Here is a 25,663-nt window from a genome sequence, read left to right on the forward strand (position 1 = left end):
TTTATGGCTGGTGTGTTGGCCACCTCTGGTCCCCTATGAAAGGTAATAGCTTGCATTAGAAGAAAATAGCAAATTGGACTTGTGGTTTTGTTTTTTTTTAATTTTCAGAGCCACCCCTGGAAATACGTTGCGCAGAATTACAAAGGCTTTCCTGCTTTGAATGAGTGCCTGCAATATTTTCCATGTTAATAGCTGCTGCAGAAATGTTACGGCACCCTTATGTAGAATGTTTTGTTTATTTTTCGGGATCTGAATTCAATGAGAATGGCTCTGAATTCTTTGCCGAAAATAAAAAAAATAGATCCATAGAATTATATCCTATCGAGAGCAAAGTTTACAACCCAACTTTTGGCATTGTAGAAATAAATGGATAAATAATACGGGGTAAATACATTAAAAAATTTTTTAAAAATGGTTTATGTGTTAGCATTACACCTAAAAACGTCATCAATGCCTTATTCAGCAAGTGATGTTTATTATGATTTATTATATATAAACCTAGGTAGTCCTTTCTTGCTTAGTGGCATTGGCTCGTAAACTGTAAGAATGGAGAATCCGTAACTCTCCAGATATTATTGAACTACAATTCCTAGGATCCTTCTCATTGATCAGGTTGTCGGAAGTTGATGAGAACTGTAGTTCAGAGCTTCAGAAAAGCCAGTGGTTTTCCAACTCTTGCTGTAAAGACATGCTCCATTGCTTGCCTGCTTGCTTAAGCTTCCTTTCAGTTCCTGATCTGGTGCCTCCTGCTTTCCATTCTATCATTCTCTGAGCTGCTGCTAAGGTTGCCTTCTGTAATGGTATGTGAGAATGGCCATGGGAGAAAGGAGGAATAGCTGCAGCCTTGAACAATGGCCTGATAAATAAAATTTGGGTCCGAAAGAGGAAGGGCAACAAGGGGGATGGACTCTGTTGCAGTGGTGATGGATGTATCATTGGAAGACCTAAAGGACTTGGCTAGGGGCAGGTAGTTATGGATAAAATCTATCTAGGTTGTTATTAAGAATCGACCCCTCTTGATGCCACATGATTAATCCATCAGTTAAAGCAAGTGCATTTGTTTTTTGTTTTTTTGGTTTTCCACATTTGTATTTTATGCTTTCTCCAAAGATGTGGGGTAGGTTTATTTAAACTACTGTACTTTAAAAGCTTGAGTTGACTGACATCAATGGCACCAGTGTAGAAAAGACCATATATCAGACACCACCAAAGCATTAATGTGACTTCCCACTTGACCGCACAGATTAAGATATACTGCAGGGGGGAAATGTTAATTTTTTTTTAATGTGTGTTTTTAGTATTGTACGTGTTGCTGTATTTTATTTTGGCTGTAAAACGCCCTGAGTCCTTCGGGAGAAGGGCGGTATGCAAATTAAATAATAATAATAATAATTATTATTATTATTATTATTATTATTATTATTATTATTATTATTATTATTATTATTATTATTATTATTATTTAAAACAAATAATAAAAGCAAAATTGTGATAGGCAACTTTATGATAATGATCCAGATCTCCTCAATTTAAGATTCGCTCTGTTTCCTGTATTGTCTGTCCAAAGTAAAACCCCTGACTTGAATTGTAAAATGCCTGGGCAAAGTCACTTTGATTCATATTCTCTATGCGTGCAGCATTAAGTAGCTGGCTAATTCTATTCACAACAAAGCTATTTCTTAAGGTCTAATCCATGCAAAACACTTTTGTGTGGTTAAGATTATTGACCCCTCTGGATAATTGCTGTGAGGCCACGAAGTTAGCAATCATAAGTACATTGCACACTGTTTCCAATATAATTGTACAGCTTAGCCTGAAAGAGCCACCTGTTCATTGTATATTTCATTTCATGTGAGAATTTCTAGATGAGAATTCCGTAAAAAGATGTTCGCAGTTGGACTCACTAAAAGACTTTTCTCCCCTCTAAAATAGTACTGCCCCCATTATTACAGCAAAATTATTAGCCAGGAGCTATTGTTTATGTCACCATGAATTGGATAGCAATGAGAACTATTTCAAAATCTCGGCATATGTCAAAATGGAATCAATCTGTCTTGAGTAATGATTGTAGGAGAGCATGACAAAGATTTATGATGTCAAAACTATCTTTAGTGAAGAAGTCAAAATTGTGAACCCACCCAGAGGTCTGGCCTAAGATTTAAACTCCGGTTTTGAATGGACCTAACTTTACATCTCATGATTCATTAACTGAATTTAACCACCATTTGCTATTATCCTGTCCTGCTGATCAGTGAAGGCAGCTGTTGTAAAATAGCAATATTTCTTCCAACTGCTTGCAGATTGTAGGCCACCTATTCTGACTTTCATTGGGGCTGAGTAAGATAATGATGGTTTGTCCCAAAGGTGCTTTTTCAGGCTTTCTTGTTTCTTCTTTCGAAGATGTTTCGCGAAGGATTTGCAGACAGCTGGTCATTTGCACCTTTTAGAGGATCCTTCCATTCCCACTATCCTGTCAGAGCTGAAGAAGCTTCTTGTATGAGAAGCAAACGTCTTCAAAAGAAAAAAAAAACCAAGAAAGTCCAGTTGCCTCCTGAAAAAGCCCCTTTGGGACCATCATGACCTAGATGACTGAGAATCTCTACAGACTTTTATAATGATAGTTTATTTTAAGCTTGTTCTTCCTTTAGAGTCCGTTGGAAGCTAAAACTGTGCCTGTAGTGACAAATGCTGTGCACTTCTCTCCAGCTTGTCTATATGCTAAGTGTCTATATCAGGGGTGAAATCTAAAAATTTTCCCTACCGGTTCTGTGGGCGTGGCTTAATTGGTAGGCGTGGCTTGGTGGTCAGATGGCTTGGTGGGCATGGCCAATAACAATAAATAATAAAAATAATAAACAAAGTATAAAAAAACAATAAGAGGTACCAAAAACCAACTTTCACACTTTACACACACACAACACAACACAACTGACTCACACACAATTTAAAAGCAGCTGCACTTCACACAGCCACAAAAAGCTCAAAAACCAACTTTCACACTTTACACACACACAACTAATACACACACACACACACACACACACACACACTATGCCACATACAGCTTTCTGAAATTTTGTGTGTTTGTGTAGTTAGAGTGAAATACTGCAGAAACATACCAAATCTCAGAAAGCTGCACAAATATTTTATTTTATTTTATTTTATTTTATTTTATTTTATTGTGGACTTCAAATCCCAAAGTTCCTCAGCAAAGCCAGTCAGTTGATCACCGAGGAAATAGATTAGCTGAGCGATTGATTCTGTCTGGGCTGAAACTGAAACTGGTTTCGGGCTGTGGCCATGCGTTCATCAGTAATCAGGTAAGTGCCTTAGAATCTCTACTTTTACTTGTAGAAAACATGTTTTCTACAAGTAAGAGTACAAGTAAGGTTCTGCTATTTTTTACTTTTAAAGGCCTGTTTCTGCTGAAGCAAAACCAGCTTTTAAAAGTAAAAAAAAAACACCTCTGCAGATGGTGCGGGTCAGCAGAGGCAGGGGGGGTGGGACCAGGGATTTTTGCTACTGGTCCTCCGAACCAGCAGCCGCCATCGCTACCGGATCGCGCGATCCCCTCCAATCCGGGAGCATTTCACCCCTGGTCTATATGCTAAGTGTCTATATGCTAAGTGGAAAACAATGCCTGGTACATTTTTACAGACTAAAAAAAACAAACAAAAAAACGAATAAAAACACACCTCTCTTCTAGTGTAACCAATCTAAAACGAATGGTCACACAACACTCTGAAGGTGACAGAGCTGACTTAAATTTCTTGCTGAGAAACAGCAAGGTGATGCTTTCCAGCTCTTGCTTCAAGCAAAGGTGATGAAGAATGAAATAGCTGGTCAGTTGAATGGTGTGAACTACTGTCACGAAAAATTCAATAACTGGAAGTCGGGATCCATGAGCGGTGTTTTGGCTTGGATATTCTGGGTTTAAATCTCTGCATTGAAACAGCTGTCGCCGTAGATTATTTCACAAACAGCCCTCCATGAGTGATGATCATACCTTGACAAAGCTTTTTGGCCCTATTTTGTTTTCTCCCCCTGTTCCTGGAAATAATTTGTGCCTTTGACACAGCTCTGTGCCAAATTGTTGTTGTTGTTGTCCTCTCAGTAAACACATCCCCTTTTTTATTGCTTGTTTTTGCAGCCTGTGATGTTATATTTTGACAGTTTTATACAGGGTATGTTATGGTGCTACACAGTTCTTCTCCATAAGGCTATATATTGTAACGGATTGAACAGAGATTTGAGAGTGATTAGTCTTCCAGTTAGATCCATTTTAATTATCTGCTTTCTTGTCCATTCAGTTGTTCTAGGATATCAGGGTATCCAGTGTTCCATGCATGTTTCATACTTCAGTTTACCTAAGACGTAGCCTCTTAATTAGGAGCAGAGTGCATTTGTGTGAGTGAGAGAGAGTGGACTTCTCTCAATAACCCATGGTTTATTTATTTATTTATTTCTCTGGTCGGTTGGGTCTATTCAACTGAAATTGAACTGTACATCCATTACGCCGCTTGTATTCACGAAATACACTGAGTCGCACATTAACTAATCGCATTTTATTGTAGCTGCAGGTCAAAATTGAGTTGCAAAGCAGAAGACTCATAAATCATACATGAAATTAATTATCAACCTTATCCTCTTGGTTTTCAGCATTTTCATATGACATTTGGGCATTCAGCCACAATTTGACGTCATCAGATCAATTCCAAAACTCCTTTGCTGACGCCTAGCGTTTGTCAATATTTTTGCAGCTCTGATATGGCACATCTAATCATTACAGCCTGCAGAAATCTTGACTTGGAGGACAAAATTTTATTTGGAGTGTTCATGGGTATGCATACAGCACTTGTCAAGAACACCTTGAAAAATCTGTGTCTTCTCTTGGGCTTATGACTCTAAGAAAAAAATAAGCTTTAAAGTACTCTTTATTCCATGATTTCAAGGTTCTTTATCACATTTTACCCCTTGTCATTGCAACTCTGCATAGTTCTACTAATTATCAAAGTTCACACAATGACCCTTGGAGAACAGTCTAGTTGCTACCTAGGATTTAGTTCTTCTTTGGTTGCTTTATGTTATCTACATAACATGCCCTTGTGGCTCAGTGGTTATAGTGCAGTATTGCAGGCTAACTCTGCCCACAGCCTAGAGTTCAATCCTGATGGGACTCAGCCTTCCATTCTTCCAAGGACCCAGATTGTTGGAGCAATATGTAAATAATGCTTACATTGCAAACCACCCAGCGAGTGCTGCAAAGCACTATGGGGCAGTATATAAACCTAAATGCTATTGCTATGCTATGCTAATCATGTTACATGGAGGCCGAGAATTATGGTTTATCTAGATCAGGGGTGTCAAACCCAACTGCGTCATAGGCCATATCAGGCTGTATCGTAATGTATCGGGATTTTTTTTTTGCCTTTGCAGAGCCGGGATGGGCATATCTGACCTGCAGGCCACCAGTTTGACATGCCTGATCTAGATAGAACCCATAGGAGAAGACAGATCTAGATCACCCAACAACAGTTATGAGAGATGGCATGGGAACTGAAAGCAATATTCTGTGGTAAAACCCACATAATTTTAATACTTAATACTTTAGTACTTAATACTTAAAAGGTGTTATCAAAAATAAAGGTGAAGGCGATGAAGAGATATCAGCAGAAACTAAAACCAAAGGAAAAAAACAACCCATTTTCTTTCTCTCCACAAGGTAAATCTGGAACGATTCTTAAAATTGTTAAGAAGGTGAAAACTTAAATCCTTATAGATCTCAAAACAATGTTTAAATTTGAGCTGGCGAGCAAAATAACCCCAACTGGTATAAGATTTATTGATTCTGAACTGACATATAGTAGGAAAACCACCCCTTCCAGATTAAGTAATAAGGAAGGACCACAATTCCTTTAGTGCCATAAAATTTAATTTCCTTGGGTCTCTACTCCTAGGAAGTACTGATAAACATTTCACTATTTATTCTTTATTAGTGTCACTTCCTGTTAACTTATTGATGATGCTATCAACACAGCATCTTACCTGAGAATATTTCACTAACTGAAACATTTGGTCAAATCTACAAGCAAGGCCCACATTAGGGCAGGAATGAACAAGTCTGCGTCCATAGCCCTCAATATGTTTAGGACTCCAGCTGTCAAAAAGGCTCAAGCTGCATGCTCTGTGACAAGAGATTATATCAGATATTGTCTGAGGCATCCGGTTGCCATCCTGCCAGGCAATTATGACATGATCTTTATATTTTAAATTATAAGTTAAATGAAAAATGTTGAAACTCTGAGACAGACGCTTAGCTAGGTCCCTGATGCTTACCTATCCCAGAAAAGAAAATGATCTTTTGTTAAAGTAAACCAATATTCCTTATATCAACTTTTTCTTCAGGCAAAATATACCATAAATTGATAAGGGACTTTGGATGGTGTAGACAGAGTATCACTCTTTCCCATTGTCCTAGTAGTGTCAAAAATTATTTATGTAATTTGCTTTTCTGTTCTCTTTCTTCTGCACTGAAACATTTTTATCCAGGTTCCTAAATAAATTGGTTTTCTCCAGGTTCCACAAGTAATTGGATTCAAGTTGGCTTCTGCCCAATCTCGTCATTCTTTCCTTTCTGGAAAGGAAAGACTAAAACACCTTGTCTCTGGAGGAACTGATTTTAGCTTTTCATCTTATGAATTTGCATTTAGGGACAGGTGCAAAGTTCCTCTGCTAATACGATCTGCTCACAGCCCTGATCCCTCTTATCTACACTTGAACTGAGCACCACCTCATATTTGCAAGTTCACACAGAAAGTACAAAGAATATTTTTCCTTGACAAACAGCCAGTAACCCTATAAATGCCAAGCGCAACTGAATTATTCATAAGGAGTAAAATTAAATATTTGCATATCCCTTTCTGTTGTCTGATAGTATTCAGAATGTATAAATTTTGCAACTTAAAATGTGCACGCTGTTTGTATTTTCCTTCTGTTACTGTGACTTATTGATCAGCATATTAAATCGCGTAGCTCCCTACCAAATTGGAATAAACCAATTTTGCAAGTTCAAAATAGGCTTATTTTGCTATTACTAAATCAGGTAAATGACTTTTTTATACAAATAAATTTGAAAGCCTTGGTTTATAAGAAAAAAAAAACTGTTTAATCTACCTCATAGTACCTTATCCTGGAGTTCTTATGCTACGTGACAATATGGGGAGAATAAGATCAGTCCCTTAGGTATTCTCCATGAATTGTCCTGAATAACAACAACAAGAACAACAGCAACAACAACAACAATAATAATAGTAAATTCTAAATTCTATTTTATAGTAAAACAGATTTTAGCAACCAGGGCCAGAGGTTATCATGATCAAGATAATTAGAGACTTATCTATAATCAATGAAGCACATATTGATTTTTTTTTGAGGGATGGAGTTGAATTGTAGGGGCTTCCAAACCACATGAGCATGTCTAAGGAATGTACAATTATTATTATTATTATTATTTATTTGATTTTTATACCGCCCTTCTCCCGAAGGACTCAGGGCAGTGTACAGGCAAGATAAAACCAACAATACAATATACAGTTTAAAATGCAATTAAAAAACTTATTTAAATTAGCCTGAAGATTAAAATTTGCCATAAACTAAAAACCCCATTTAAAATTAATAAAATTTAACATTAAAATTCAATTTAAGCCAGCCCCGCGCGGATAAAGAGGTGTGTCTTCAGTTCGCGACGGAATGTCCGAAGGTCAGGTATTTGGCGTAAACCTGGGGGAAGCTCGTTCCAGAGTGTGGGAGCCCCCACAGAGAAGGCCCTTCTCCTGGGGGCCGCCAGCCGACATTGCTTGGCGGACGGCACCCTGAGAAGTCCCTCTCTGTGAGAGCGTACGGGTCGGTGGGAGGCATGTAGTAACAGCAGGCGGCCCCGTAAGTACCCAGGTCCTAAGCCATGATTTCCCATGGCTTTCATCTAATTAATGATTGCAAACACTGTATTATCCTTGTCTGTCCCCTTTCATTATTCTGTTTCAGCATCTCGTGATTTAAAATAATAACTGTTGTTTACAGAAGCATATTTGTTTTATTGTCACTAAAGCTTTGGGAGTAGGCGTGCTGTTGCAAGCTTTATGACACTTTCCCGAAAAGTCCCCCAGAGGTTCTCTTGACATCAGATTTTTTTTTTCTGGCACAGATGCCTGATTGCCTCCCCAAAGGTGCCTGATTGCCCTCACGTGGCTTGTCATCCATAGGGATTTGCCTTTATGTGCTACCTTTAATTGTAACCGTAGCCTTCTTTAATGAAGGATTGCAATGGAGCACCTAAAAAATGGTGCTGGCTGAAATCTGCATCTGGAATATTTCTCACGTATACCATTGTATCTGTCTTAAAATGTATTTTGCCTCCAACCAGAGCATTGCCAAATTGCTAATGACATTGCATTGCTCGTTGTGATTGTTTGTTTTGGTGTTGTGATGCTTCTTACGTGAATTTAGAATTGTTTGGAATATCTTTTTCCTTCATGTGTCTTTCTTTATAGAATTTCTTTGATTATCAGGCTGAGTACTATTGTCAGCGTAGAAAGGAGAACTCTGAGGCAGGTAGATTCCTCAAAGAACAGTTTACTGAATACATCATATTGGTACAAACTGGTGAAAGCCACTCTAAAGTTCCCATGGCTTTCATCTAATTAAAAGTAAACCTTTCCCCTTTCCCCCCAACTCACTGATCACGCTGTCCAATCCAGTTGCTGGCCGGTTGCTTGGTTACTTCACTCCTCCTCTGGCCAGCCACCTGTGAGAATGTCCTTGGTTCCCACAGGAAAACTTTATTGTTTTGGCTATCAAACCCCCATCTAACTATTTACCCCCTCCCTCTGTTGTGTGGCAACCTTGAAAGCTCCAAGATGGCTTCAGCCAGGTTCACTTCAGGGTTGACAGGTATTTCTTGTCTATACAGGTAGTCCTCTTCTTCCAAGCAAGTTACTCAGTGATGGTTCAAAATCACAACAGACCTCACAAGGGCTACTTACAACTCGGATTCAAAGTCCTGACAGTCACCTGCAGCCCCCATGGTCATGTGATTGTATTTTGGGCACTCAGCAACTCGCCCATATTTACAGTCATTTGCAGCATCCCGAGGTCACATGATCTCCGTTTGCATTTTTTTGTGTGCAGAAAACTGGCTTTTATGTACAGTTTTTGGCAAAAATATCATTTGCCAAAAACTGGCAAATTTTGGCAAAATTGCAGACAATGGATTCACTTAACAACCATGGTATTTGCTTAATGAAAGCAAAGAAAATATTGTAAAATTGGGAGCAGTCATGTGGCGACCCACTTAACAACTGGCATGACCTACAGTTGTAATTCCTGGCTCAATTATGGTCTAAATCAAGGTCTACTTATATCTTCTTTCTCCAAATTGTAGTCACCCAGATCTGTTAGATTTCAACTTTTGTTTTGCTCAGCCAGTTGAAGTGGAGGACTCCCCAATGGTGGGGAGCGGGGGAAGGTCTCTGCGATGCCTGTTTTAGTAGTAAATAACTTGCATAATGGTAACGTGTTTTAGAGAATAAAGCTGAAATAGTAAGGACATACAGCTTCTCCAAGGTTGTCCATTTTCTCCTTATAAAGTGCGTTGGCCATATCAGTATGAATGTCAGAAAAACCTCTTCTGCATAAAAAACCTCAGAAGCCATTGTCTTTCAGAGTTCTTTACTCGCATGAGGAAACTGGCACACGATGAGTGAAATTCCAAAACTGAACTTCCGGATTCTTTTCCCAGTTATACAAACCCCAAGAGTCCCACCCCCCTGACCCCTTTGATGGTCACATGGTCCCATGTTCTCCCAGTTCATTCGAATATCTTCTCGCCACTCTTCCTGCAGATGTGAACACCATCCGACCTTGACCGCTTGAAGAATGTTACCATACCCCTCAACCCCCCTTCTTCCCCTCAGGGGAAAAATGTGGCAGCGTCTGGAACCCTAAAGTCTAGTATGGTTTCCAGGCCTGACAATGAATCTGTAAGATGCAACTGAAGTGCGCAGGGTATGTGCCTGAATTCTATGACCTATTCTAATTCAGGGGTTCCCAGCCCCCGGTCCATGGACCAGCACCGGGCTACAGCATGCCAGAAACCAGTCCACGCAAACAAGTGTAACTCCATTCACAGGATGCAGGCAGCACACGAAACCACTCCCTCTCTAGTCCACAGAAAAATCTCTCCCCACAGAACCAGTCCCTCGAGCACAAAAGGCCGGGGGACGCTGCTCTAAGTGATTTCTCCCCTAAGGAACATCAGAGGACAAAAGAATTACTTTCCCACTTTCTCCCCTTTTAGACAGTTGTCCGGGCAATCAATGATCATTATTCTTATTTGTCTCTCAGATTTGTTTCCGTTACCATCTGTTTCCATCTATCTCAGTCTAGAAACTGTTACCTCCTGCACAAAGGAAGAAAGCAAAGCCAGTGATGCTGAACAGTCCTGGAAACAAATAAAAAAATACAGGCTATATAGAGGTTTTAAACGAAGTAAAATACATACAGGTAGTTCTCAACTTACAACAGTTCGTTTGAACAGACCGTTCAAAGTTACAAAGTTACAATGGCACTGTAAAGAAGTGACTTATGACCAGTTTGTCCCAAAGGTGCTTTTTTCAACAGGCAACTGGAGCCCATTGGTGGACTCCATTTTTTTTAACAACTGGTTCTCTGCCCTAATGACTGGCTGGGGGGGGCATGGCTGGGGGGGCGTGGCTGGGGGTGTCATGTGACTGAGTGGGCATGGCCAACTGTATGTCACTTATGTACTTGCATGAGACATGCAGGGTTGGGGAGGGAATCCAGGGGTTTCCGGGGTGGGGGTAAGGAGGAAAGAAATATCCAACCTGTTTGTGTGTGTGTGTGTGTGTGTGTGTGTGAGAGAGAGAGAGAGAGAGAGACTGTGTCAAACTAGACTGGGAAAGCGGGCTGCGACAGGAAGAGAAGATGGGTAAGCTGGACCCAGACACTTCCCAGGTCCCCTCATCCCAGAAGCAGCAACCTTGCACTCTCCCCTCTCTGCCAGCCGCCTTCTTCACACGGGATTGCCCAACAGCGAAGACGAGAGGGAGAAGAGGGCAGTGGCGGCTGCTAGCATTGAGGAGAGAGTGCCACACAGAAATACGGGAGCACACAGAAATACTGGCCCCTTCTCCCTATCTATCTCCATTGCCTGGCAATCTTATGCGAAGAAGCGGGCTAGCAGAGAGGGGAAGAGTTCAAGGTTGCTGCTTCTGGAATGAGGGGACCCAGGACACATCTGGGTCCAGCTCACCTGGCTTCTCTTCTTCTCGCAGCCAGCTTTTTTGGGCCGTTTTCAGGCTGTTTTTAGGCCATTTTTGGAACGAAAAATGGCCTGAAAAACAGCCTGAAAAACAGCCTGTTTTGGGGGTGTTTTTTAGGTCATTTGCAGGCCGATTTTGGCCGGAAAAATGGCCAAAAACAGCCCAAAAAATGGGCGGAGGCAGGCCAGCTGGTGGTCCAATTTTCCAGTTCTCCAAACTGCACAGAATCATAACAACCGGTTTGGCCATATTTATGAAGACTGCAATCTCCTGAGCTCACCTTCTGACAAGCAAAATCAATGGGGAGGCCAGATTCACTTAACAACCAGGTTACTAACTTAACAACAGCATTGATTCACTTAAAAACTATGACAAGAATGGTCAAAAAATGGGGCAAATTCACTTAACAAATGTCTCACTTAGCAACAGAAATTTGGGGCTCAACTGTGGTCGTAAGTCAAGGACTTCCTGTGTATGCATTCAACCCATAACAAGAAGCAGATCTAGAAACAATATTCATAGATTCATAAGATTGGCAATTCTGGGATGTGTTGTGTCTGCGTCTCCTGAGCCGGGCCTGCTGCCAGAAAGTGACTTGGACAGTGAGGGGGAAGGGCCGTCAGGACTTACCTCGGGAGCACCGGCTTCCCTGGCTCAGCTCCAGGAGCCAGAAGCAGGCCAGGTGGAGGAGGGAACAACAGAAGCAAGGGTGGGGCAGGCCCAGGAAGTGCTGAGTCATGGAGCCACACCCCACAGGATATAAAAGACAGCGAGAGCTGCTGTGTCTCTTTGTAACAGGCAAATCCACTGATTAAGAGCTGAAGTTTGTTTCTGAGTGACTCACCAGCGTCGTGGAAGATAACGGAGGCTCTTGGCAGACGCTGGCTATTCTGCTGCCAGAGCTGATAGTGCTGGCTAATTAAGCCATCACTCGGACGGAGGCGAGGGAGGACACAACAGGATGATACTGAGGTCCTGAAGCAGTGGAGAGTTGACAGAACTAAAAAGAAAGGAGAGAATAGGGAAGTGACTCCACTTAAGATATATATAGGTTCTGAATAGGCTATATACATCTAATCTATAGAGACAGACATCTGTTGAGATTCTCAGTCATGCAGGTCATGGTTGTCCCAAAGGTGCTTTTTTCAACAGGCAACTAGACTGTCTGTTTTTTCTTTGAAGATGTTTCCCTTCTCAACCAAGAAGCTTCTTCAGTTCTGACTGGATAGTGGGGAGTGGAAGGATTTATACTCCTTGCAGACAGACATTTGCATTCTTTTAGTGGGTCGTTAAAGTCACCTGAAGGTTTATCTGAGTGCAAATGGGTGTGGAGCCTTCTTGGAACTGTTGAAAGGACTGTGTTGTAGATTGGAGATAGATGATGTTGTATCCCTCCCCCTCTGTTGAGAGAGGGCTGTTAAGTTTTGACATAAATGGCCTCTTTAACCCCTCTTTCAAACAAGCGGTCCTTTCTGTCCAAAATATGGACTTTGCTGTCTTTAAAAGAGTGGCCTGTGTCTTTTAAATGCAGATGGACTGCTGAATCTCATCCTGATGTGTTTGGTCTCCTATGTTGTGCCATGCATTTATGAAGGGGTGTATATGTGTGTGTATTAGTTTTATAGGCATCATTTCACAAACACATGAGGCCAGTATCTAGCTAATTACAACCCAGTGAATGCTATCTCTTTAATGGATATTCTCAAAACATCAGCATTTTCCTCCAATGGCAGTTTCTATTTGTATTGTACTGTCAAACAGATGCTTATCGCAACTTCAGAAACTGTACATTCGATTTCAAAACTCTTCAGCCTTTAAGGTTACATTCCCTTGGTTCTATTAATAACTGAATATATACAGTATTAGGGAGGGGAAAAACAGGAAACCCAAAAGACTTTGCAAATATATTTTCTGCTTTCTTTTTGTTTCTCTTTTAAATTTTAGCGTCTAATACTACGAATTAACTGAAGAATATCTTATATAGTATGTGTGATTGCAGCCTGAATTAAATATAGTATCCCCTATACAATGTGTGATAGCAGTGTGAGACAGCCTTATATGAGATCGAAAACCACTGATGGAGAACATCACCTAAGGTTCTTCCAAGTAGAACATGACTAGAGTTGAGGATTGGGTTATAAATAGAGTTAATATGGCATCTTCTCACTTGTTTCATTCCTGTTGCTGTTATGCCCTAAACTATAATATAATCCAGTTATGTGCTGCATTCGCATACAGTTAATAAGGTCTATTCGCATATCATGTTTAAACTAGGAAATGGATAGCACATCCCACCCAAACCACTTCCATGTCCTGTGTTTCCTCCCACTCAGTCAATTAAGGGTAAAGGTGCTATTGAATCAGAATCGGAATGAATGCTTTCGCTCTGGGATCTAATAAGCATTGTCTCTGCTCTAGCAGAAAATACAGAACGTGAAGTGGCATGTGTAATTCCCAGACCCAATCAAGAATTGCTAGTAAATTGTAAGTTTTAAACATTCAGCATCTGGGGATTACAAGTAGCCCTTGGTTTATGACCAGTCATTTAGTGACAGTTTGAATTTACAGTGGACCTCCCCGGGGACGGGGACGGGGGTACATACAACCCAGTTCAGGGAGGTGCAGTTATGTGACCCCGTTTTGGGCACTCATCACCCAGGCTGTATTTATGGCCATTTGCAGCATTTTAAAATCACATGAGTGCAGTTTTTGCCCAAAACCAGTATTTAATTGCAAAACTGGCACATAGTGAATGATTAGTTCACTTAAAAACTGTGGCGTTTGCTTTAACAGTGGCAGCAGCTGCTTAAGGACCATCACTCTTTGGCCAAAGAGGTTGTAGAAAAAATGCTTTTAAAAGTAAAAAAAAAAGTTGGCCACGCCCTCCCAGTCACATTACCCCCACCACCAAGCCATGCCTACAGAACCAGTAGTAACAAATTTTACATTTCACCCCGGGTATAACCAATGCACAACCTTCTGTTGCATATAGGCCCTCATTGGGAGAGGCTTTAAAAGGTTGTTCTTTTAAACTCTAACTTTTAACTCTAAAAATTCTACATTTCACATAAGGTAAGGTTCTGTTGAAGAAAATCCTCTAGAATGTAGATAGGCATCCAGCATTCTTCTGATCATAATCCGGTTTTCTTTTCATGTCAGGGGGAAAAATGGTGGGGGGGCAGCTTTAAAATTGGTTTCAGCCAAGTCCCAGCACATTATAGGAATTGATTCTGTGAACAGTGGCTGGTGCATTATTATATTCATTGTTCTTCTATCAGCGTGAGAAATCAACTTGGCTGCGTGAAGGGGAAGGAATTTTTTCCTTTTGATCATTAGGAAGGGACTGAACGCTGCCAAATTTCTATGCAATCCTGTGCTTTTTCCCCTATAGCTCAACCACATTTTAGCTTAGCTTGGCTTATTTTATCTGGTCTAGGGGGAAAAAATAATGATTAGTCTTTGGATAGGAGACTCCTTTGTGTTTGGAGCTGGAGCTGATTGGTTATGTCCACAACCAAAGGTCACATTGTCTCTACTGCATGTGGTCAGAAGGCAATCGGCTGCTTAAAAAGGCTTCCTCCTATCAAACAGCAAAGATTCTTATCCAGTTGTGGCATGTCAAATATCTGGGAAGCTTTTCAGAGTTCAGTTTTGGAGAGATTGACAGCTTGATTGCCCTCGTCTAGAATCTTGCATTTCTCCCAACAGCCAGAAGAGAGCCATCCCATGTTCAAGAATCAAAAAAATAGTGACTGATCCTCAATGAGGCTCTATTGATCATTAATCAGTTTGTCAATACCTAACTCCAATACCCAGATGGACCAAGGAATTCAGACTAGGAAGCAATCAGCCTAGCAGTAGGCAGAGCCAGCCACCATCACCATCACAACAACAAATGAGCACTCATCCAACTGGAGCCCCATCATGTCCAAGAACAACAGTTGTTGCTGTTTCTGCAGCCATTTGAAAGCAAATGCCTACTTCCTTGCCAGATAAATATGATGTGCAAACCAAACCTTCTTTGTTTTGAGTGCATAATGTACATTCTTGAGATCCAAGAGCTTCTCTGTTGATTGAATCCTTGTAGATTCTTGATGAGTCTATTGACTGAAGGAGCTGCAGACTATGCATCCTCTCTTCTCCTGCTGGCTAGTCCTAATTTAGATAACAGCACAGCACACTTGAGAGCTAATTTTGAGGATTCTGTCTGGTAGATAATAGCCAACTTTGAGACTTGCCCTCATAAATAGATTTAAATGTTCAGGGCAGGAGTACATGATATTATTTCAGCTGATGGTTCAAGTTATGAGCTGAAACCAAGCGGCTTAATGGTTTGGTTCAGAAAAACTGATCTGCTTGGACATGTATGTTGGGGAAATTTGTATGGGAATTGAAGGTGGTATTATTTCCTTTCATTCCCTTCTCTCTCCCATTCCACCTATACATTGGAGCAGCGGTAGCAATGGCGGCAGGTGGTTCAGAGAACCAGTACTAAAAATTCCTCCCCCCCCGCCCATGCCTAGCTGAGCTGCGCGATCATCAGAGGTGTTTTTTTTTTTAGTTTTAAAACCATTTTTTCTTCTGCTGAAAAAAAGCTTTTAAAAATTAAAAAAAAAAGTCTCTGACGATCGCGCGACTCAGCTGGGATCGTCAGAACCCTTTAAAAGCTTTTTTTCTTCTGGCGATCCCAGATGATTTGCCTGATCATCACAGGATTTTAAAAGCATTTTTTACAACCTCTTCAGCGGAAGAGGTTGTAGAAAAAAATACTTTTAAAAGTAAAAAAAAAAAGTTGGCCACGCCCACCCAGTCACGTTACCCCCAACCACCAAGCCACGCCCACAGAACCGATAGTTTTACATTTCACCCTTGCATTGGAGACCTCTGATGTTAAACCCATGCAGCTGGGTTTCAACAGAAGGCTGCTTACTATCTACTCCTGTCTGTACTGTGGAGAATCTAGCCATTACACATGAGGGTGCCACTGCATCAGTAGAGCACTGCAATTATGGCAAGAAGGGCATTTGGCCAACAGGTGCTCTAAAGGCTCCCAATCAGGCTTGTCAGGAATTGGGATGGCTCCATCTCCAGAGGTTCCAAAGCTGCAGTAACCAGAGGTTCAGACCTGCAGAGCTGCATAGGGATATTTAGCCATTCCTGTTACCTTGCAAATCTCATTTTGCGCTGGAAGACAGGCTCTAATAGATTTTGGCATTACTGGCAACTTCATTAAATCATCTGTGTACACAAATGTACTCTTCTTACACAGCCTGTCAACTCTCTTGATAGGGTTGAGATGATTTGTGGCCAACTGTCATGTTCAAGTCCTATCGTGGAGAGTAGTAAATCATTGCAACTCACCACCAGGAATCATCACCAGCTTTTTAAGCTCTTCTTCACCTTTCCTTTACATGTTTTAGTAGAAATGGACTGGTTTCACACACACAGTCCATATGTTCACATCCTTCAGTGCCCCCTGGATGCAAGACTCATATCCTGAGAGGGGGGAGGAACACTCCAATCAATGCAGAAAAAAAGACATAGAACTAATCATCCTTGCCTTCCAAACATGGTAGATTTCTTAGGGGAAGGAGAAACTCAAATCCTGCCTTCCATTGATTCTGTGATTGTATAATCTTATCCCAGGAACATAAATTTCCACATGGCATCCATACTCCAGTCATATGTATGATTCTAATCGATAAATTATTTCAAGCAGCTCTGCTTAAAATAATTCATTAATAAGAATCATAAAAACCATACCCCCTGCACTCTTCTCCAGCCACTGCCAATGGGGTTACCATTTTTTTCAAAAATAATTGTTCCCTGAGTACAGTCTGTGATTATAAGATCTTGAATTGTCTAATTGTTAAAGAACCTCATATTGCACATATGAGAAGGTTGTGTCTTCAAGAGAGCCTATAAGTTGGACTTCAAGAGAGCTTGCAGTGTCATTCATATGAAAGAGAGGCATACTGTAGACAACCCACAGAAATTGCCTGTCACTACAGGAAGTGTGAATATATAACATTGGCCTTCATATTTGCAAATAGTCCATCAATCTTTGAGAGATTTATGAGTAATATTTTTCATTATTCCCTGGACAAGTTCTAGCTAGTCTGTTTGGAGGATTTGTTTATGCATTTTGGGTATCCTGCCTTCCATATTGATCATGTTGTTCACAACTCCTTTAAAAGCAGCTTCTATGTTATGCTGGAGAAATGTGACTTTAATGTGCCTGTCTAAGATATTATTTCAGATACTGTATTATATTTCCTCTGAAGGAGTTCAAATAGATCTGGGGAAAGTAAAGTCTATTTTATCTTGGGAGCTCCTACACTATCAAAGGTGTATAGCTTCCTTGGGATTTGCCAGTGTTTACTATAAATTCATTTCTGATTTGTCTGTGTCACTGACTCTCCCTCGCATCGCTGGCTCAGCTTGTCCAGAAGGGTATCTCTTTCAGTGAGATTCCAAATGAGCCTTGCATTAACTCAAACAGATATTCGCTTCTTAGCCCCTCATCCATCTTCTCACCTCCGTGTTAGTCAGGCTGATTTCGCCTTGGGAGTTGTACGTCAGCAATCTGCTCTGAGTTTCCAGGCAACTTCCTCCCTTATGTATTTTTTTTCTTCTCAGTAGCTGAACAAAGTTCTCATAGTTTTAAGCAGGAAGTTTTCTTTTGGCCATTTGAAAAGGTCTATCAAACCTGGAGCCATTTTCTAGAAATACTTCGCTATACTGTGCTGTAGAAGTTAGAACAAATCACAGGAACCAAGAATAATTACAGTCTTTTCACAAGCTTACTCAAAATCAGTCAGATAGGTTCACAAAACATTTCTGGAAGATCTTATTTTGGCTATAGGATGTCACCTGTCTCTGCCCATTATTCATAGTTGGGTGGGGAAAGTGGGAAGAAAAATGCCAGCTTGCCATTTCCCCAATGAGCGTTTTTTTTGCCAGAAAGTGGAAGTAAATACCAGAAACCAGCAAAAAAATTCTCACAAATCACAGTCTTATAACCATGGAATACTGCAAATAGCCATAAAAGTGAGCTGGTTGGTCAAAGTAAATAGCTTTTGGGAGGTCCATTATAACTTCTAATGGTCATTAAGAAACCACTTATAAATTGAGGATAATCTATAATTGCTATGGAAATAGAGGTGGGACTTACTCCTCCCATTCCGAATCTGGTTTTTTGATCCAGATTGGTTTCTGATCCTTCCAAATATGCACAGGTAGAAAAGGATTATATTGTAGGTGCAGTAGAATTTCTCAGGGAAGGCATTTTGATCATCAACAACCCAGGGTTGCTCAGCTCAAGGCTAAGAAACACAAGGTTAAATATGCTTTAAGGCAATAGGAAAGGCAAGAGAAAGAAGCTCTGTAATTAAATTGCTGCAGATGTGAAAAGTGTCTCCACTTCATGTTGATTAAAGTAGATTCATCCTAGTATACCACAAGGATTATAGCTGTGCTCTGTCAAGTGTCTGAGAGGACTTGGCCTAGTTTGGTGGGGGTTCTTGGCATCAAGGAAATATCAGAGTGTAGGCCAGATTAGAGTGAAAAAAAATCCCAGAAGAAGACCATTGCACACCATTTATGTATTGCTGCCAAGAAAGCTACATGGATGTGGCATGAAGCCATCAGTGGTCAAGGATGACATGAAGATGTTACCTTTTTTATCCTTTGAAACCATATTTCTGTTGATGCCGTCTAATATATACACACATACATATATACACATACATACATTGTGTGTGTATATATATATACATAGTTGTTTATTTTCTTAGGTTTTCACGGGTATAGGTATGTAGGTCTTGACATATTCGGGTCTTTTCCCATGTAAGGTTTAGAGTATCTTGCTGACATTTTGACGGGGACTCACCCATCATCTTCAGGCTGGTGCTTTTGGCTTCATGCTTGTGCGAGCAAAGCGTGGTCGGAGCTGCCGTCTCTCTATAAATACTAGTGGGGAGGTGGGGAGTGTTGCTGTAAGCAGGTTGGTTGGCTGTGTGGTTGCATCTTGATTGGTAGATGGAGTGGGTGTTTGCAGATTAGTCGGCTGTTTGATAGCATCCTGTGTGGGTGGGGTACTAGTGTTTTGTGTTGTAACGACCTGGTTAATGGGCTGTGTGGAAACATCCTGAGTTTTGGGAATGTGACCTCCTGTAGTGGTAATGGGCTTCCTGGAAATGTCCTGAGTTCTGGGAATGTGACCTCCTGAGTCTTGTGCTATAACATCCTGGGTAGTAGGTTGTGTTGTAATGTCCTGAGCTTTGGTGTTGTGGCCTCTGGAGTTCTGTGATGTGATGTCCTGAGCAGATGGCTGTGATGCAGCATTCCGGGTTTTGGTTTGGCTTTGAATCCCAGGTCTTGTCATGTGTTCCTGGCGTGTGTCAGCTTGCTTTGTGTGTGGATCGGAGGGGGGGCGCAGCAGTCGGTAGTGCCAGCATGGTCTGGCTTCTGGATGGTGGTTGTGTTTTGTCTGTGGGATGGGTTTGGGTTTGAATCTGGTGAGGATGATTGGTGGTGGCATCATGTGTTATCCTGGGTCCGGTGTCAATTTTCGTGGCTGGGACTCATTTGTTGACTAAGGCTAGTTTCCAGATGTCTGGTAGGTGGGAGGTGTCATCCCGTTTGTTCATGTTGTGGGGATGTTTCTCTATTTCAATGGCTTCCATAATTATTCTCTTGTACAACACCCCAAAGTTTGTGCTATCAACAAATCTGATGAGAGGATTGTGCAATTCTGTGCATTTGAAAGAGAAAAGATATATCTGCCATAAAGCTATTGGCTGCGCTTTGCAGCTGATACGAGATCCTAGAAAACACTATTTATAGCTGAAGGAATTGCTCATGGGCATTACACATTCTGTGTGGACCTTGGTACACTCTGAGCTTGTTCGTTTTCCTGCAGATGTTTCATTACCCAACTAGATAACCTCTTCTAGTACTGAGGGGTAGTTGGGTAATGAAATATTGCAAGAAAACCTCCAAGCTCAAAGAGCACCAAGCACTCCACAGATCAACCCTGAGCTACAAAGATACTCTATTCTATTGGTACTATTTATTCTATAGCATCTTTTCCACTTCACTATTTGAAAAGTAGTTCCCTCATCACTTCATCCAAGTCATAATAGAAATACTGAAAAAGAGTAGGATCTAGAACTGAATTCTGCAGCATCCTGCCTCTCCCAGCTTAATGAGGAACCAATGAGGAACACATTTTGAATAAGATTTTTGAACCAGGTTGTATTCTTACCGTTGTTATATTGTCCAGCCATACAGTTATTTATTCTGAGAAAAAGAAAATAGGAATAGCCCTGTTTGGTCTGGGGAAGCCAAATTGAACGTTTTGTTTCTCACAGTGGATAACTAGATGCTTGTCGATGTTTCCAATCAAAAATTGGAAGAGATCCTCCTCTCCTATTATTGTTGCCATGCATTTGATATTTGGAGATAGCCTTCTCTCAAAGCAGAACTAACATCAAGGCTTCAAGTCAAATGGCTGTCAATAGATCTTTCTTCTGTGAAAAAGAGCCGCGGTAGCACAGTGGTTAGAGTGCAGTACTGCAGGCTACTTCTGCTGACTACCGGCTCCCTGCAATTTGGCAGATTGAATCTCACCAGGCTCAAAGTTGACTCGGCCTTCCATCCTTCTGAGGTGGGTAAAATGAGTAGCCAGATTGTTGGGGGCAATAGGCTGACTCTGTAAACCGTTTCGAGAGGGCTGTAAAGTACTGCAAAGTGGTATATAAGTCTTAAGTGCTATTGTTATTGCTATTGCTATTTATCCAACTTGCATTTAAAGTCATCCAGTCATTATCACAGCCGTCGCCAGAGGAGCTTTTTATCAGGTTCGCCTGATATGCCAGTTACGTCCCTTCTTGGACCGGGATTCCCTATGCACAGTCACTCACGCCCTTGTCACTTCCCGCCTGGATTACTGCAATGCTCTCTACATGGGGCTCCCCTTGAAGAGTACCCGGAGGCTTCAACTGGTCCAGAATGCGGCCGTGCGGGTGATTGAGGAGCGGCTCAAAGCTCCCATATAACACCTATCCTGCTCAGGCTGCACTGGCTTCCGGTTGCCTTCCGGGTGCAATTCAAGGTGTTGGTTCTCACCTTTAAAGCGCTCCATGGCTTAGGACGGGTTACTTACAGGACCGCCTGCTGCTACCGGTGGCTTCCCATCGACCAGTGCGCTCCCACAGAGAGGGTCTCCTCAGGGTGCCGTCGGCCAAACAATGTCGACTGGCGACCCCCAGGGGGAGGGCCTTCTCTGCGGGGGCTCCAGCCCTCTGGAACGAGCTACCCCCAGGGATACGCCAACTCCCTGACCTCCGGGCCTTCCGGCATGAGTTGAAGACTCTTTTATTTCATCGTGCAGGACTGGCCTAATAGTTTTTTAATGGGGGTTTTTAATAGTTTTTAGAATTTTCAGCCTATTTAAATTAATCTTTTAAATTTGTTTTTAATTTTTGTATTTGTTGTTCTTAGTTGGCTGTAAACCGCCCTGAGTCCTTCGGGAGAAGGGCGGTATAGAAATTGAAACAATAAATAAATAAATAAATAAATAAATAAACTATCCTGTGCTAATGAATTCCAGTGGTGAATTATATGCTGTAGGAAGAAGGCCTTTCTTTAGTCTCTTCTAAATCTCCTTCCCATACGCTGGTCCAGTTGTAGTTTGAGGAGAGGAACTTGTCTCTGAACATTTACTCCCCATATTGTGCATGATTCATTCATCTTGATCACATCTTCCTTCAGATTCTTTTGTCTATGTAAAGAATCCCAGATATTCTTGTAAAGTAAAAGTTTCGGCCCTCTTTTTGTTTTGATGCCCTCTTTGTCACAGTCTTGTTTACTTTGTTTGAATATCTCAGATACAGATTTACTATCGGTTTATATACAAGCATTCCATTGAGGACAGTTCCCTTTTCCTTGCCTTCACAGCCGTCGCACATCGATTCTACAATTTCAGTAAGCTATTTACTGTTTCACCAAGATTGTTTTTCCTGAATTATTATAGACAACTGTTATGACCTAGGCCATAGTAGTTATTACTGATTATGTCAGTCCTAAACAAAATATTTTATTAGAACAACTGAGAATTACTTCATTCTCAGCTTAGTCCAAATTAAGTCCAAAACTAAGTCCTTCGTAAAAAGTTCTTCGGCCTTATCACAAACCTTTGTCTTCTTTGGCACCCTGCCAAAGGCTTTTCTTGGCAAGAACCCCATGAAGTTTAGAAACAGGAGACGCCAATAAGAAACAATTGTAGCAATGTTGGTTTCCTACAAAGAACCCAAGAGCCGTTGCTGTTCTATTAAGCCTTATGGGAAGGGTCAATCATCTCCTGGCCTTACTCCCGAGTCATTCTTTTTGCTTTAGCTGCTCTTGCCTTCGCATGCGTGCACTAGGAACAGGCTCCTCCTGTTCCTGTGCCTCTCTGCTGTCCGCCACTGGAGGCTCTGGAGTCCGCTCATCGCTCCCAGATGGCCCTGGTCCCATCTCTGCCTCTGACGCAGAGCCCTTGTCCGGGCCTTCCCCTGACTCCAGGACTGACCCATTGTCCTCTCCAGCCTCCTCACTGTCCGACTCCATTGCCAGCTCTGCAGGCTACTGGCGGACCACAACAGTAACCCAGTCCCCATGTATATATGTGAAGTTAAGATTCATCCACCCACCCAATGAAATCACTTTATACTTACCAGTACTTAAGTCGAACTGCTTATGCTATTGAGATGAAGCTTCATCTAATTCAAGAGATCCGTCTGGAACTCTTCACATTTATTTTTCATCACCCTGAATACTATGAACTCATCTGCAGATATGGCCAGCTCAGTGTCAGTCTCCATTTCATGATCATTTATGGACATACTATAGATCTTTGAGCAACTCTACTTTTTGTTTCCTTCCTTTCTCTGAGAAAATGTCCCCTCTATTTTGATTCTTTGAGCTTTTTAAAACGATTACCACTCAGTGAAAGGAAAGTTTACTCTGTTCCAATTTCAAGACAGGGTTGGCTATCTTCTTCCTATCTTATAGCAAAGGCAGCTGTAAATCCAAAATCCTTCATGGTAGCCTTCTTGTCTTCTTTCAGTATCCCTTTCATTCATCATTGTCTGGTGGCCCAATCACCCTCTATGGCTATTTTGTTTTTTTGGGCAGGGCTGTGTATTGTTTTGAACATATGTTTAAAAGCTTCTGATTGTTTTCCTCCATGGCTTTTTGACTTAGGTTCTTTTTCTAAGTATCTTTTTACCATCTGCACAATATTTCTGCCAGGACTTCTGTTCCGTTTTATTCTCATTAGGACAGGCTTCTCATTTCCTGCAGGAAGCCTTCATAACTTTTACAGCTTCCCAGCTACTACTAAAAAAGGCATGCTGGCCCCTCTTCCTAAATTTGATTGGCCCATTCTGATACTGTATTATATATTCCAGTGGAGTCTCAAAAATCGAGGAACTATGTGAAGATACTGTGAAGAAATTTACCCTCTTGACTTCATTTTTCAGATTCTTTCACCAGCCTCCTCATTTTTGGAGGTTTCTATTTTTTTTACAAGAGAAAAAAGGACAATGAAACTTCCTAATTCCACTATGTAGATGAAGAGCTATTGGATGTGATTTGTAGGTATAATGTGCAGCGATGGTTCTACAAGCTGGACAGATGCCGTAAAGTCACATGCTTCTCATCATTATTGTGGGTTCACGGCCTCTCCCTTGTAGACTGTCACCATGTAACTTCTGCATAATTAAAATGCTTTGTTCAGTTTTTTCAATAAAGCTTTCCATGCTCTTCTTCTTAAATTAATGTAAGGAAGTTATGGTTCTCAGTCATATTTCATGGACATCCGTCTCTTCAGATATATTAGACTATAGAAGGTGTAGAGAAGGACATGCAAAGAAAAGGGAGATAGGAGAGTACAGGGCAACGTTCCCCTGAATGTTTGGATAACTCCACCAAAATCAACCCAAGTCCCCAACTGTTTTTCCTGCGGGTCATAAGCTTTTCAAAAACAATATTTCTTGAGTCTCAAAGGTGAACTACAATTACTAATACAACCACTCCTTCCTCTACACTAGCCCATGTTATAGCTGCAATATGAGTGAGATGAATCCTGATGGCCAAAGAAAAGATCATTTTAATGCTGGAGAAGGGCTTTGAATGGTAAAAATGACAGTGTACAAGAAGGGTGCCCAACCTTGGCAACTTAAGATTTGTGAACTTCAACTCCCAGAATTCCACAGACAGCTATCCTTGAAGTCCAACCAGTTTTAAAGTTGCCAAGATTGGATGCCCCAATATACCCTACTGAACTTGGGAGTGTGGTCAGGGGGACCCTTCACTCCACCTCATTATCTGATATTCTCAGGGACCATGGATTTAGAATTTTTCAAGAGCATCTGAAAGCTTGAATCATGGATTCCTATCTTAAAATAACTATTTGGGTGTGTATGTGTGATTTTTTTATCAGTAGCCTATTAGTGCCATCTAGCGTTCACCATTAAGTTATATTTATTTCTATCACTTAAGAGTGTGGGGAAAGATTCTGTCTGTATGATTCAGAGATTCAGCAGTTAGTTTCACAAACATGGCATATCCTTTCACCTGACTTCCCCCTTAGAACTGGTATATCTTTACACTTGTGGTTTTCTCATAAATTTATCATTGCTGAGTTATGATCTCTATTCTGGCCATTCCTTAATATTAGAAATAATTTGCTGTGGTTGCAGTGATTTCTTCCTCAGCTGAAAATCCTATATGATGATCTATACTCCCACATTTATAATCATGATAAAATATAGACTTCCATAAGGTGCTTCACACCTATTGCTCTACAGCTAACAGAATACCTTACAAATAAGTGCAAAGGAATTATGGGAAATTAGTCCCAGTTTGGAAAAAAACTGTCATAGTATTACTTTTGCAGTGACTCAAGTGATGGATTAGCCTCACTACTACATAGAGGAACCCATAGTTGTAGGATACTGCACGTTAGATGCATGGACAATTATTTTAGAATTATGACTTTTAGGATTCAGAGGAAATATCAACTGGCAGGAACTAGATAATGTGCCTTCTCTGCTGTAGACCCTGCCCTCCTCTCAGAGTTGAGAATTATCCCAACCTTGCTGACCTTCTATAGAAACTTGAAGGCCTGGGTTTGTATCAAGCCTGAGGCCCTTAAGACATGAAGGACCCTGTTTCCTGGCTACATTGACATCTATGATTATTATTTTTTTCTTGGCTGCCATATATATTTAATTTGTATTGTATTGTAACTGTTTTACAATACTGTTTTACACTGA

The 25,663-nt window shown here is 41.0% G+C and overlaps 1 protein-coding gene across 4 annotated transcripts in view; it reads left to right on the forward strand.

Moving 5' to 3' along the window:
- PTPRG (protein tyrosine phosphatase receptor type G) overlaps positions 1 to 25,663 on the forward strand; it is a 783,870-nt gene that overhangs the window by 639,851 nt on the left and 118,356 nt on the right. The gene's annotated exons all lie outside the window — the stretch shown is intronic.

This window comes from Ahaetulla prasina, chromosome 2 (genome assembly GCF_028640845.1).
Source record: "Ahaetulla prasina isolate Xishuangbanna chromosome 2, ASM2864084v1, whole genome shotgun sequence".
NCBI lineage: Eukaryota > Metazoa > Chordata > Lepidosauria > Squamata > Colubridae > Ahaetulla > Ahaetulla prasina.